At 43.5% G+C, this 14,602-nt stretch overlaps 1 long non-coding RNA gene across 1 annotated transcript; it reads left to right on the top strand.

Annotated features, from left to right (window-relative positions):
* Nucleotides 1-3,878: 3,878 nt before the first annotated feature.
* Nucleotides 3,879-6,767, top strand: LOC145658492 (uncharacterized). The gene is made up of 3 exons (XR_014124050.1): nucleotides 3,879-3,937; nucleotides 4,117-4,196; nucleotides 6,580-6,767. It is a non-coding gene; the product is annotated as an uncharacterized LOC145658492 (long non-coding RNA).
* Nucleotides 6,768-14,602: the final 7,835 nt, after the last annotated feature.

Here is a 14,602-nt window from a genome sequence, read left to right as displayed (position 1 = left end):
GGCGCTAGTTTTACTACACTTGTCAGGTTTTCGAGCAACGACAGGTAATAAGCCAGAAAGGGAGAAGGAAACAAAATGCTAACTGAACAAGAAAACAGGTCGCCGTTGCTAGGAGACAGGTAAACAAACAGTGCTCAGTGAGGGTTGTGTGAATCAGCCCACGGGAACAGGCAGCTCGTCCGCATGATCTAGAAAGCCAGTTTCTCAGGAAACGGAGCCAAGTATCGTGCACTTAGCTCATTCCACAAGGTTAATTGTTTTCTTTACAATTCACCCCTTTCTGCTGGGCTTTCGGCCGCCGGGGTTCCGAATGCCGGATGCAACGCTGACAGGTCGTGTTCGGCATGCTGCCCGGGGCTGTAGCCTGCAGGACACCCTCGGGTCGCAGGAGATACGGTGTCACCTGGATTCCTGCAGCTACCACTGAAGAGTCCTCCATGAGGGCTGTGGATCGTTCATTTTGTAGTGAACCACAGACGTGCAGGGCAATGTAGGGTTTAAAGCAGGGATTTGTCCTTTTTGGTAAATTCTTGCCCAGTGCACATCGAACTTCTGTTTGCATACAGGAATAATTCAATCATTTTAACCCATGAATTTATGAATCATTACAAAGGGCTACTGGTTCGTAACAATACGCCAAAGATATGATGGTAGATTTTCTAGTTCTAATCTGATTATGATAATGGTGATAATAGACCGGGCTTTTAAGTCTACCGGGGCACTTTTGATCGACCAAGCTGTTTAGTCTGCTGGTGGGTAAGAAGTCTAAGTCTAGTTTGGAAAGCAACAAGCCGAAAGCAGCACGTGGTAAATTTTCTTTTTTTTTTGAGTGGTCTGAGAAAAGGAATCTGACATACTTCACAAAGCCCAGGCCTAAATTCATCATCTTAATGATATCTATTAACATAGACACCTTCCCTTCATAGTGACTTCTTAGGCTAACACTCCCAGCTACGAGACCTTATGTGAAGGACAGTCTGGGTGGGATGTCAATCAGGCGGGACGTTTTGCTGGCAGAGCTCTTACCACTGATGAGATACCACAATTCAGCCAGACAGTAACAATTCCAGTACCCGGAGGACTTAGCGCACATTAATGCACCTGTTGAGCTTGCCTAAAGTCAGTGATGATTAATCAGAACAGCTTTAGCAATGGCAGAAAATGATCTAACAAATGAGTTAACAAACCTAACAAATTGCTCTACAGCAAACCAGTGCTGTTATTAGGCTGTACGAGTTTTAAAATAAGCGGAAAAGTAGGAAAAGTCATTGCATTGCTAAAATCTGAGAATACTGATGTAATATCCTTTTCCTTCGGATCCATAAAATGGTAGCGTCGGGGTTTGGGACTGGAGGTGCGGCCCTTGGATCCAACTCTGCCGTTTTTGCTGCTAAAGCAAATCACAGCAGGAAGTTGCAGTTACCTGTTTTGTTTTTTTTTTTACTTTTCTTTCCTTTTCTTTCTTTTTATTTTTTCTTTTTGCTGCTGAAGGGTAATTAGGCCTCTAGGCTGGCAGGCTGGCAGGCATGACCTGCCTTGGTTGAGTTGTGCAACACCCGAGTGGGTCTTTTCCCCTCATGGCAGGTCAGCTACATCGTCTGACCACAAAAAATGGAACATTTTATTCCCCACCCCCACTGAACTATCAGTGGGACCGGGGTGCCTCTCTGCAGGCAGAGGCCAGACACAGTGAAGGAGTAGGGTTAGCCCTGCTATTGTGTCTTCTGTGGCTTTTCACTATCATTCCGCGCAAAATTCGATACTCTTGCTCCGGTTTCGGTGCAGTTCCACTCCACCGGGTGGATCAGGACATTCCTGAGATGTGCAGAAGGACACACACATGCACATAAATGCACACACCCTTGAACATGCTTGCAATTGACAAATGCAGGCACACACGCTTTGCTAAGCACACGCATACAAAGCATCACGGCTTAACCAAGGGTGAATGACAAGGTGAACATTCTCAAGAATGTTGCATAATTGCACCAGGACAGTTGCTACCATAAGCATTTACTTACACCATCAGACCTCTCACTGGTCTGCAGAGCATGGGCACACAAATGCAAATGCAAACCCTTTCTAGCACTTTTGCATTTAGCATATGTTTTAACCCTTGACAAATAAAGAACAGCGGACATATTCAGACTTGTTTGTGGTGCGAGATCGCGCTGAAGATCCTTCAGAGCTGTGATAAAAGAAACCCAACACACACGCTTTTCAACACGCCACCTTTTCACATCACACCATTTGGACAGCAGTAGGCTCAGATGCTTTACAATAAACGTGGAGCTTGGGGAAAGACGACAGGTAGGGTTACACACAAGGCCCCTAGACCTCATGCTAGTAATGCCTTTGGTATGATGGAATGTTTTTTTGTTTTTTTTTTGGTAGCGTGGCTAAACTGTCTCCCTCTTCACAGAAGCATTAAGGATGAATTTATCTCACCGAAGAAAAACACAGCAATCGGGGCAAACCTGGGGTGGAACACAGTCAGCCTATTTTTACAGAGGGGCAATCCATCTAAACTTGAAAGTGATTCATATCTGAAAAGGCTGCAAAATCCTCACATGCCCCAACACAGCAATGCTCTGTGTGTGACCGTGCGCGCGCATGTGTGTGTGTGAACACTGAAGCCATGGTGTCCGCAGCTGCCGGCGATGTCACTCCGCACCCTGCGAGTGTCGGTGTGAGCTAATGGCCCTCGACTTACTTCATCACAGGACTAAGTGCTGCTCCAATTTAAGAGGAGGCAGAAATGACTGTGGAGCCTCTAATAAACCCATTCAATGTAGCACCCATCCCTGGAGGACTCTGTGTGTGTGTGTGTGTGTGTGTGTGTGTGTGTGCTTTTCAAGGCCAAGTGCATGGCCCAGGTGCATCACTGAGCTGTTCACATGAGACTAATCGCTTGGGCTTTTGCAGGTGCAACACGCTCGCAAACGGATCTGTGGGCATTTAGTTAGTCCCGTACTAACAAGAGACTAATCTCACACTGCTCTTAATGAGCAGTGGAGTAACAGAGTAGCCCTTGTGCACAGATCTAAAGTTTTTATTTTAGCTTAATTGTGCAGAGATGCTTCAATGGGGACGAGTTCCAATGAAGGTGGTTGTTTTGATAAATAAAAGAGCCTAGTCTAAAAGTAAAAGCAAAACAAAAATGATTAAAACCTAAACTAATAGAAATAACCATGACAAACAAATTGAAGAATAAATGTATAAATGAAAGAACACAATGAAATAAAATGAGGCAAAATGCAATAAAAAATATTAAAAATATGACCATTATTAATTTAATTCCTGTAGAAAAAACAAAACAATCGAGGTACTAGTTGGTGTAATTCAGGGCGTAAGGGTGGACACTATGAGCTGTCCTCCAGCAGTAGTGCAGCTGGCTCCTACACAGAGTGTAGTAGGAGCGTGCCTCCCCGGACAGAGCCAGACAGGGTCGGGTCAATAAGCCCTGCGTGTTCCTCCAGGCCCTGGTGACACCGCCTCCTTCAGAAACGTAGATCGACACGTCAACATTGCAGTTAAGGGTTCAAATGTGGTTTTTGATCACTGGTTCTGGAGGATTGCGGCACTGAACCAGTTCATACTGTCCTTGCTTCAGCGCACCTGTTTCTCGTCAATCAGCCGATGTGCTGAGTCAGTCGTCTACGATAAGGGAAAACACTGATCTTGTGCACTGGTGTTAACTAAACTCCACATTCAGGCTCTGATACTTTTAGACCACATTCCGACTTAATTCGGTGTCAGCTCACTCACCGTGGTAGTCTGCCTAGTGTCCCCTAACAAAACAGTTTGCCATGGTAACAAAAATCAACTTGACACCACAACTGCTTCTATCGCACCCACAAAGGCTTTTTGTCTGACTGTATATAGACACCAGAAATGGAGACGTATTAACATAGTGCCATGACAGTGATTATGCATGGTAATAAAGCCAAATGACACAGGAGCCTGTGGATTTAGGGGCTATGCAGGAGTTAATAATGCTGTATTAAAGTCATGACATACATGAAGGAATTGGTGCATTCAGTCATTTATATATTCTGAGGTACTTCATTTAAATACAAGGCGTTTAAATTCTCTTGGATGCTTTCTTGTGCCCAGAATTTTGGACTTTGGGACTTCCTGTCTTGGCTTGGTTACCTGCGACGCTGAGGAGTCGAACGCCAACCGCTCGAAACAGAGTGAGTGACGTGTGGCCTGTGACACCTTGATTCACAGTTGCCATGGTGAGCTGTTTTGTTAGGGGATACTAGGCGGACTACCACGATGAGTGAGTTGACACCAGATTAAGTCGGAATGTGCTAAACTCCTAGAAAGGGACAGAGCCTTCAAATGTGACCATGCCATACCGCATAATCTTGACTGATCTTTGTGAGTGTGTTTTTGGGTTTGTACTCATAAAATATATTCATACACGGAATGTTTGGACCATGAGGTATCACTCATAACTTGGAATATGCATGGAAACTCATGGTATATGTGACTGAAACTGACCAAATATTTATTCTATTTTAAATGCACCTATGCAAATCCTTAGGAATCCTATGTAAAGTTTTGAGCAATATTCCACGTGTCCATGTCGATCACGTGCTGATATTTCAACATTTGGTTCCAACACTTGTGTGAGGGAATTGTGTATGAATCATGTATAATTCTGTCTGTACCCAACAGGACAGGCCTCTTCTCCGACATACCGCTTACAGAGCGCCTAAACACACTTGCATTGGCTGCCTGTCACAGAAAATTTAGATGCATGCTTCTAATTTTTTTTCTTCTTTTCTGTTTTTATTGCTTGTGTGTGTGTGTGTGTGTGTGTGTGTGTGTGTGTGTGTGTGTATATGTAGAGAAAGAGAGAGAGATATTCAAAATTCAAAATTTTTAATCTCTCTCTCTCTCTCTCTCTCTCTCTCTCTCTCTCTATATATATATATATATATATATAAAATGACTGACCAAAAATAGGTCACACTCTAATATTTCGTTGGACCGCCTTTAGCTTTGATTACGGCACACATTCGCTGTGGCATCATTTCCACAAGCTTCTGCAATGTTACAACATTTATTTCTGTCCAGAGTTGCATTAATTTTTCCCCAAACTCTTGTATTGATGATGGGAGATTTGGAGCACTGTGCAAAGTCTTCTCCAGCACATCCCAAAGATTCTCAATGGGGTTCAGGTCTGGACTCTGTGATGGCCAATCCATGTGTGAAAATGATGTCTCATGCTCCCTGAACAACTCTTTCACAATTTGAGCCCGATGAATCCTGGCATTGTCATCTTGGAATATGCCTGTGCCATCAGGGAAGAAAAAATCCATTGATGGAATAACCTGGTCGTTCAGTATATTCAGGTAGTCAGCTGAACTCATTCTTTGGGCACATAACGTTGCTGATCCTAAACCTGACCAACTGCAGCAACCCCAGATCATAGCACTGCCCCCACAGGCTTGTACGGTAGGCACTAGGCATGATGGGTACATCACTTCAGCTGCCTCACTTCTTACCCTGATGCACCCATCACTCTGGAACAGGGTAAATCTGGACTCATCAGACCACATGATCTTCCATTGCTCCAGAGTCCAATCTTTATGCTCCCTAGCAAATTGAATCAGTTTTTGCTGGTTAGCCTCACTGAAAAAGGGTTTTCTTAACGCTACACAGCTGTTTAGTCCCAATCCCTTGAGTTCTCTTCGCATTGTGCATGTGGAAATGCTCTTACTTTCACTATTAAACATATCCCTGAGTTCTACTGTTGTTTTTCTATGATTTGATTTCACCACACATTTAAGTGATCGCCGCTCACGATCATTCAAGATTTTTTTCTGACCACATTCCTTCCTCAAAAATAATGTTTCCCCACTGTCCTTCCACTTTTTAATAATGCGTTGGACAGCTCTTAACCCGATTTTAGTAGTTTCAACAATCTCTTTAGTTTCTCTGCTTGATGCATGCCAATAATTTGACCCTTCTGAAACAAATTAACATCTTTTCCACGCCCACAGGATGTGTCTTCAACATGGTTGTTCAACAAATGAGAAGCGACTCACTGCATCAGTTAGGGTTAAATAACTTGTTGCCAGCTGAAACATAATCACCCATGCAGTAATTATCCAATGGGAGGCTCTTACCTATTTGCTTAGCGAAATCTAGGTGGTGACGTTTTTTTTTGGCCAGGCAGTGTGTGTGTGCGTGTGTGTGTGTGTGTGTGTGTGTGTGTATAGTATACATACATATGTGTGTGTGTGTGTGTGTGTGTGTGTGTGTATAGTATACATACATATGTGTGTGTGTGTGTGTGTGTGTGTGTGTATAGTATACATACATATGTGTGTGTGTGTGTGTGTGTGTGTGTGTGTGTGTGTATAGTATACATACATATGTGTGTGTGTGTGTGTGTGTGTGTGTGTGTGTGTATAGTATACATACATATGTGTGTGTGTGTGTGTGTGTGTGTGTGTGTGTGTGTGTGTGTGTGTGTGTGTGTGTGTGTGTGTGTGTGTGTGGTAACTGGACCTTCATGTGAACTGGTGTTACTGGTTCATGGTGTGTGCTTTGTGTTTACAGGGCAAGAATGACATATCTATTCATATGGAAAGAGCAACAAGGAAGGAATGTCTAGGCATTGAGTGTGTCACTCCAAATGAGCAAATCTGTTTTTCTTTCAGTGAAGTCAGATTCATACCATGATTATGTAACCCGTGTAAAAGCATGGGTGTCGCTGTGTCAGGAGTCAATACAATCTACACAACCATTTGTTCTTGTGACTGAAATAAAGATTAATGACTTGGGGACAATGAAAGAGCCATTCTAAGGCCATAATTTATAGAGAGGCTTTGAATTTTCCCATCCAAGCGATTTACATACTATGTTATGCATTATGAACAAGTCTGTGCTTATTTTACATTCACTATTATAATTTCTTTTCCATTCCATTGCCACAGAGTAATTATGGAAAAAGACAGCTTACAAATCATCCGGTACGTCGGTGTGCGCATGTTTGCAATCACGCAGATGGCCTTGCAGGAGTTCGCACATGCCTCGGAAGTCGCTCGGAGGGAAAGCATGACTATAAATTAGGGAAAAGTTGGGTGCAGGAAAAGCCAACGTGTTCTGGGGAGCGCCGTTACCCTCAAACAGCCAGCGAGCAGTCGAGTGTGAATCATGCCGGCGTAATGGTTGATAAACTCTGGCTTGTGCAGGGAGAGGGTGCTAACGTGTGCTCTGCTCCACGAAATGAGCTTCCCCCAACACGGTTTTTGCTTTTGCTCAGGGCCTATTTACGTGTCACAGGTAGCACAAGATTAAAGAAAAAGACAAGAACCCAACGACCGGTTACTGGGATATAAATTCAAACAGTAGAAGTACAGCATGACAGGTGCGCATTACAACATGACTGGAGCGCAGCGATCGGATCTAGCTGACAGTCATCTATCATCTGTGGGGAAATGCCTACTTCTGCCAGTTACTCTCCGAACTCGAAGAGTTGCCTTAGATGAAGTCAGGAGTCACACGACTCACCCGACCTGCCCCGCCACTAGCTTGGGACGCTATGTACGCAGTCAAGCAGAGGATATTCTATACATGCATGTTGGCCATTGTCACGGTTATAGGTGTCGGACCAAAAGGTTTCTGTTATTGAAGTAGTTAGGGTGGTCGCGTTACTGTGGATATTCCACAGCTCTGACAAAATTAAACCAGATTTGACCAAAGAGTTACTTCAAATCTCTGCATTTGCCCAAATCTCAAACTGACCATTTGTATTTTATGTCCACAAAAAGTAGGCATTCATGTGGTGCTAGAAAGCGCACACTATGGACTTAATCTTTGGTGGGTTTCAGCCCTTTTTAAAACACTACAAGGAAATCCTGTAAGTGATATCATAATGAAAAGCAATAAGAATGAAACTCGAATGCCATGAAGGTTGTACAGAGCACAAGTAAGGCAGGAGGAGGTTGGTGTATGTTTGCTGTGGAGGAAAGGAGAGGATAATACTCTAGCTTAATGAATTTACCTGAGGAAAGCAGGATTCCTGCGTGTTTGACTGTTCAAATAGCAGCCAGAGAAAGTAAGCAGTGCAGCACTGTTGGAGCGTCCTTCATTTATCAAACTGATGTGACTCATCTGCTGACACACCCACACCCACCCACACACACACACACACACACTTGTACACATACACACATGCATGCAGCATGCAGATATATCATGACAGTTTGAAGGTCTGCTGACAGATTGATAACTCTTTGACCTGCAGTGTTCCTTCAGTTACCCGGCAGCACTCATAGAAACATAAAGGAGATTAGCACTGTAAGCCTCACAAAGGCATAACTAGTCCATATCACACAGAGCAGGCAGTGCAGGCGAAGGAGAAGCATTCAGATGAAGCCAAGAAGCACCGAGAATTGCATCCTGTCACGTATGAAAAATCACCGTTCCGCTTACAAACGCCAAGCAAGTTTAAGCAGGGCAGAGCCGGACCTGAGGACCGCGCTTGGGAACTGGTCACCAAAAGGCATGATTAAATTTCTGATGGTTTTGCACCAGCAAACACAGCAGTGCAGCTATAGACGCAATCAAGCGAGAGTTTCTGTGATCAATTTTCATGCGAATCACTGAACACCAATGCATGAAGTTGTGCAGTTCCCTGGAGGGCAGAGAATAAGGCAACCAGAAAACAAACAGAAGAAACCATTCATAAATGTTTGAAGCAGGTCCCTTCCTGCAAGACCTGTGTTTAGTGACTGAGGCACACAAACATCTTTCAACACCGTTCTCCCCTGTCCTGTTTATTCAGAGATGATATGCAAGCGAGCAAGCAGGCAGGAGCACAGGTATCCATCTATCCCAGTCCTGGTGAGATGTAACATAAATTCAACACGCCATACCATCTGGTCTGTCATCCCGAAATGGGGCGATCCACAGAGTTCATGATTTGTTGACTGTAGTGTTGGATGGTTTGCACACTGAGGAGAGGAAACCAGGGTGTTCAGAGCATGGTAGTGTGTGTGTTTGTGTGTGTATGTGTAAGAAAGAGCAAGATTACACACTAACACTATACACATTCAGGACCAGAACATAACAGCAAACCCAATCAGAAAAACCCAATTTACAAAACAACCCAAACAAATCTGTTTCACTTATCACTTAAATCACACAGTAAAATGTAATGTAATCTGGCCCTATAGCGACTGTACAAGGCAGATTAACTAAGCACACTGTCTGATCCTGAGGTCCACCCTAACAAATCACAGACTCAATCCCTCGCTGCTATACATGATTGAAACTATTTAAATTTATTTTATCTTTTATTTACTATGTTTTTAATTCCTTTATCAAAGCTTTAGCAATACAAGTGTGAACATTTCTCAAGCCAATAAAGCACTGTTGAACTGAATTGCATTAAACTAAATTGAATTGAAAGAGGGAGAAGTGGAGAAAGAAAGAAACAGAGAGAGAGAGAGAGAAAGAAATGGAAGGAGAGAGTGAGAGAAAGTGAGAGAGAGCAAGAGAGAGCAAGAGAGAGCTATGGGCTGCAGATGAACCCAGAAAACCCTGAAAAGCATCCAAGAAGGAGTGACGTAATAGAAGCTGAAGTAGTTCTGCTGCTTTGACAGTAACAGATATGCCCCCCCCCCCCTTCTCTGTCTGTCCATTTCCTTCTATTTCTCCATTACGGGTTCTCCAGCAGCAGGTGAACCATAACAGTCGGCGGGTCTGTTTCACACGAGCGTGCCAATATGGCCCAGACTAGCACCATTGCCAATCGCCTGTGTCATCGCCACGGCGATGGCAGGAAGAAGCATGCCACTGTCCTCTCCCGTGCCCCCTTCCCTGACCCTGATCATGTAAGAGCCCTCCAATCCGTGCCCCACACCCCCATACAAATATCCATGCCATATCCCCCAGTCCTCCCTAAGACCATGCGTTTATGATGGCTGCAGTCTGTGAGTCTGCGTCTGGGACTGCAGACCTGGTTGTGGTCCAAAGCCTACTCAGGCCATGCAGGGATGCGGTCATCAGGCAACCACTTTTCGGTTGTCAGGCAACCACTCTGCACAGCATTCACACGGAACCTGGGTTTCAAGCGAGAGGCTCTGACCTTCAAGGATCCGTCCACTACTGTATGCCCATATGCCAAAATGCCATGTTAGAGAAAAAATAAAGTGTAAGTGCTACATGCACAGTATGTTGGTTATGCAAAGTGAATTATTCTTTGATGATGGTAAGAGTTCTTGTGTATGGTGAAACCTAAATAGAAGCCAACACCTCACATTATTATGTTAAGAAACATAAAACCTCTATTAACTGATATGCTGTAATCACAAAAAGTAGTGACAGTTTAAGTGCTTGGTTCCCTTACTTGAGTTAAAGTAGAACTATGTTGCTGTAACAACATAGTTAAAGTAAATATTATAGTACTTCAACTAAAATGCTCTTAAGTTACTAAAGTAAATACAATACATATAATCTGTAGTATATAATTTAACCTCAGGTTTGGGAGGATATAAACCTTGAGAGGGAAAAGGTTTGAGAATTATCATATGACTGACAATTTGTGTGAGATGGTTTTTTGTTTGTTTTTTTTTTCTCCCAGTTGTTTTCTTTTTCCAGTCCAAACAATCCAGTTTATCTCATTTTCAGAAGAATGGTAGTAACTACCTCCGTTTACACCATCTCATAATCGTTCAGTTTACAGAATCAATAAAAAATCACTGGTGTGTTAGATGAACACAGAGAAGCCAAAAGAGCAGGATAAACTCTAGTGTGATGTAAACTGTAAACACGTAAAATCAAACAATTATGTAATCAAATATCGAACAGAATAAAACTACTCCATAATCGCACTTAGGGGCTGGCATAGATCACTGTAGGGACTATATAATGTTACTCGTGAATGCACATATCACCTAATAGTGAAAAACAAAAACAGGAAAAGTGATCCAAACAGGTATCTTTTTTCATCCTTTAGCACAAGATTAACAGCCATAAAGAACACTCAATAATATGTTCTCTTTACAACCCTGTGTAAGCATTACTGACATGGTTAACGTAAGTTATATTTAAACAAAGGCTCTAGGACACACACACACACATGCACACACACACACACATACACACAGTCTGAGTCATCGTGTTAAAATGGAACAGTTTACAGAGCATCCAGGTGTGCATTGTCCTGCACAGCTCAAACCTCCACACCCACAAAAAGAAAGCCCCATTCATGTGTTCAGGGGTGTGCCATCGTGTAGAAGCAGGCCTTCGCAAACACGGAGGCTGAACGGCACGCAGAACAGCCCAGAAACCGGCACTCCAACAGCCCCACGCAGGGCTAAGCCCTCTCCCTCACCTCCAGCCCTCGGCTTAATCTGCAGCAGACAGGCAAGCCGAGCAAGGCCGGGCCTCTCATGACAGCCGCCAGAGGCTGGAAGACCAAGCAGGTTGGGTGGCGCTTGTGGAGGTGAGGATTCCAGCCGTGGGTTGCGCCTACGCAGCTCAAAGCAGGCTGTCACCCGTGCAGGCCTGGCTTCTGGGCAGACGCATGCGCACAGGTGCATCTCAGCACACTGCTGATGCAGAAACTGTATGCGTGCATGGCTACACACACAAACACACACATATAAATACATGCACACATGTATTACTTTACTCCAATAAACCCCCACTGAAGTCTTAATTTAAATAAACCTTTTTAATCCATACCTCTAACCCCTAACATTATCCCTGACCTGACCCATGACCCACCTCCAACCCAAAGCCAAACACTAATTACACACTAACTACAACAAAGACAACTAAACACACATACACAATTCTCAAACATAAAATGAGTACTTTTAGATATACACACCCATGGTCAGACAAACTCACACACACACACACACACACACACACACACACACACACACACACACACAACACACACACACTCACAAACACACACACACACACACACACTCACAAACACACACACACACACACACACACACTCACAAACACACACACACACACACACACACACTCACAAACACACACACACACACACACACACACACACACACTCACGCACACACACACACACACACTCACGCACACACACACACACACTCACGCACACACACACACACACACTCACAAGCACACACACACACACACACACACACACACACACACACACACACACACACACTCACCTGTGTGTGTAGGGCGAGCACAGATTTACTCTTCTCCCAGAGTGTACTGAGCTGAGTCCTAAGCAAATAATGCTCCGTGGTGAATGAATGGCTGCTTATCACAGAGGAGATTTATTCCTCAGTAAAGAAACACTGAGAGATGATTGAAAAGATTCTGTGAGAACTACTTGGGGTGAAATGGCCACTGGGAGGAAGGTCAGGTCTCTACCTTTAGACACACCGTAACCTCATAAAGGCACAAACTTCACCTGGCAGTCGGAAAATGATAGTAAATGAACAGCCATATTTATTCTCATTTGAAGGGCCGCGGACCATGATTTTATTGCACATCTCTGTGCGCGTGGTGCTAATCACCTGAACGAATATTACACTGATGACACTGAGATGGTATCATGTAAACAAACCATCAGAATTGATGTGTGTAATAAAAAGCCTGCAATAGAAAAGAACTGCCTTCCCTTCTGAAGGGCTGAGTCCAGTTAAATGAGTCAGTTAAAAGCACGTCAGATTTAATACCACGGCTAGTGCACTATTAGGCAAAATTCATTTGTGGTTAACTGACTCCGGCGAGAGCCTTAAGTCTGAGCTAGCCTGGAAACTCATAAATGACTTGCACAGGCAGATTCTAATTCTCGAGTCAAAGTCAACATGTTGCACTGCCAGGAAAAGCAATATTACTTCTGGAAATGAGTGTGTTTGGCCTGTTATGACCTCTGGTCTTAATGGAGGCACAGGGACACGTTAGTGGAGCGGAGGGTGACCAAACCAAGCATGCTGAGAACAGATCAGTGGACTTGAGCAGTGACTCCCCATGTCAGGTGCTGTGCCCCAAATTAGGCTCTGTCTTTCTGACTCACACACACACACACACACACACACACACACACACACACACACACACACGCATAAACACGCACGTATGCATGCATTCAGTTTTCAAATCTGGCTCTTTCTGTCACGTCGACCGAACTCCAAGCTCACTACAAACCCAACATGCCGTTCGTCGCAAGGCCAAGGACTCAGCCAATCATACACATTCGTTCAGCACCTGTGTTCTATTCCACACACCTGTATATAAACCTGTTGAGACGTCACTTACATTGCGAAGTATTGCCACTAGTTTCCACTGTGCATACCGAGCGTTATTTCATTAATTGCTTTCCTGTATTTCGACTGTGTGTTTTGCTCTCTGGACTTTTGATTTTTGCCTACCCCTTCTGTATTGTTTGCCTGGTTTGTTAGTGCTTTTTGGTTTTTGGACTTGGACTGTTTAACGTCATGATTTGGATTATCCCTGTCTTGGCTTTCTTGGTTTTGCCCCTGGCTTATTCACCCATCACGAAGCTAGAACAAAATAAACCCATCTACCTACATCCGCGAGCGTCTGGCCTTACTTGTCGTGTCACACTTTCACTTTATTCATCAATTGCTTCATGTTTGAATGAACGGCCATAAGTAACTGGAAGTGTAGCTGGTAACCCTGAGGTCAGAACTTTATGCTGGCGTCTTCTGAGATGACGTGACATTATATCAGTACAACAAGAAATACAGAGAAAACCACTTGCACTACATGCAAATCATTTACATTTGATTAATATGCAAAGACTCTGTGTAATAAAAACAACAACAACAATAACAATGATAAAAGTAAACAAGTCTAAACTTATAAGGACTCTTTTGTGATAACCACTAGCATGTGTACTTTTAATGCTGCTTTATAATTCAGCATCTGCAGAAATCCATGATATAAACTGGTTGGCCTTTTTATAAAAGACCGAATGTCTCATTTTGGCAATCATATAATAGGATTACAATGTTGAAATGACAAATACAGATCATTATAAAATGACAAGAAAGCATACTAATGCTCAATAACGTAAGCTTAATGTAGGCTTAACAGTGACTTGTAAAGAGCAAATTGCATAAGTCTAAATCCCTTCAGTCTTCCTAAGACAAATAACATAATCTCCGTATATAATGTATACAATAAAGTGTTTTTGTGTGAAATGTGACACAGATGCCTGCCTGCACGTATGGGCGGAGGTGAGCCATCACTGGTGGGGTTCAGGGACTGGCTTCAGTGCACTGGGCAGCAGGAGAGAGAGCCCTGCTCACATGAGCATGCCTCCCCACCCAGACATGTGCACAGACATGCCATCTGTTCAGCCTCACCAAACTACAACCACAAACTCTACATGCATATCACTGACTCTTCATGAATGTAGAAAGAGTCAATATAATAATAATAATAATAATAATAATGCATATTAAGTATGATTTAAAGGATTATTTTTGATAACCAGGAGAGTGTTTACTTCAGATATGATAACACATGGAGGTAATGCTATCTGCAGAAGTGTAAAGTGCTGGATATAGAGGCACATTGTTGTCACGGG

This window comes from Electrophorus electricus, chromosome 6 (assembly GCF_041902795.1).
Source record: "Electrophorus electricus isolate QZ-2024a chromosome 6, ASM4190279v1, whole genome shotgun sequence".
In the NCBI taxonomy this organism is placed as follows: Eukaryota; Metazoa; Chordata; class Actinopteri; order Gymnotiformes; family Gymnotidae; genus Electrophorus; species Electrophorus electricus.
Note: the sequence above shows the minus strand (reverse complement) of the source record. Positions and strands in the feature narration are given on the sequence as shown.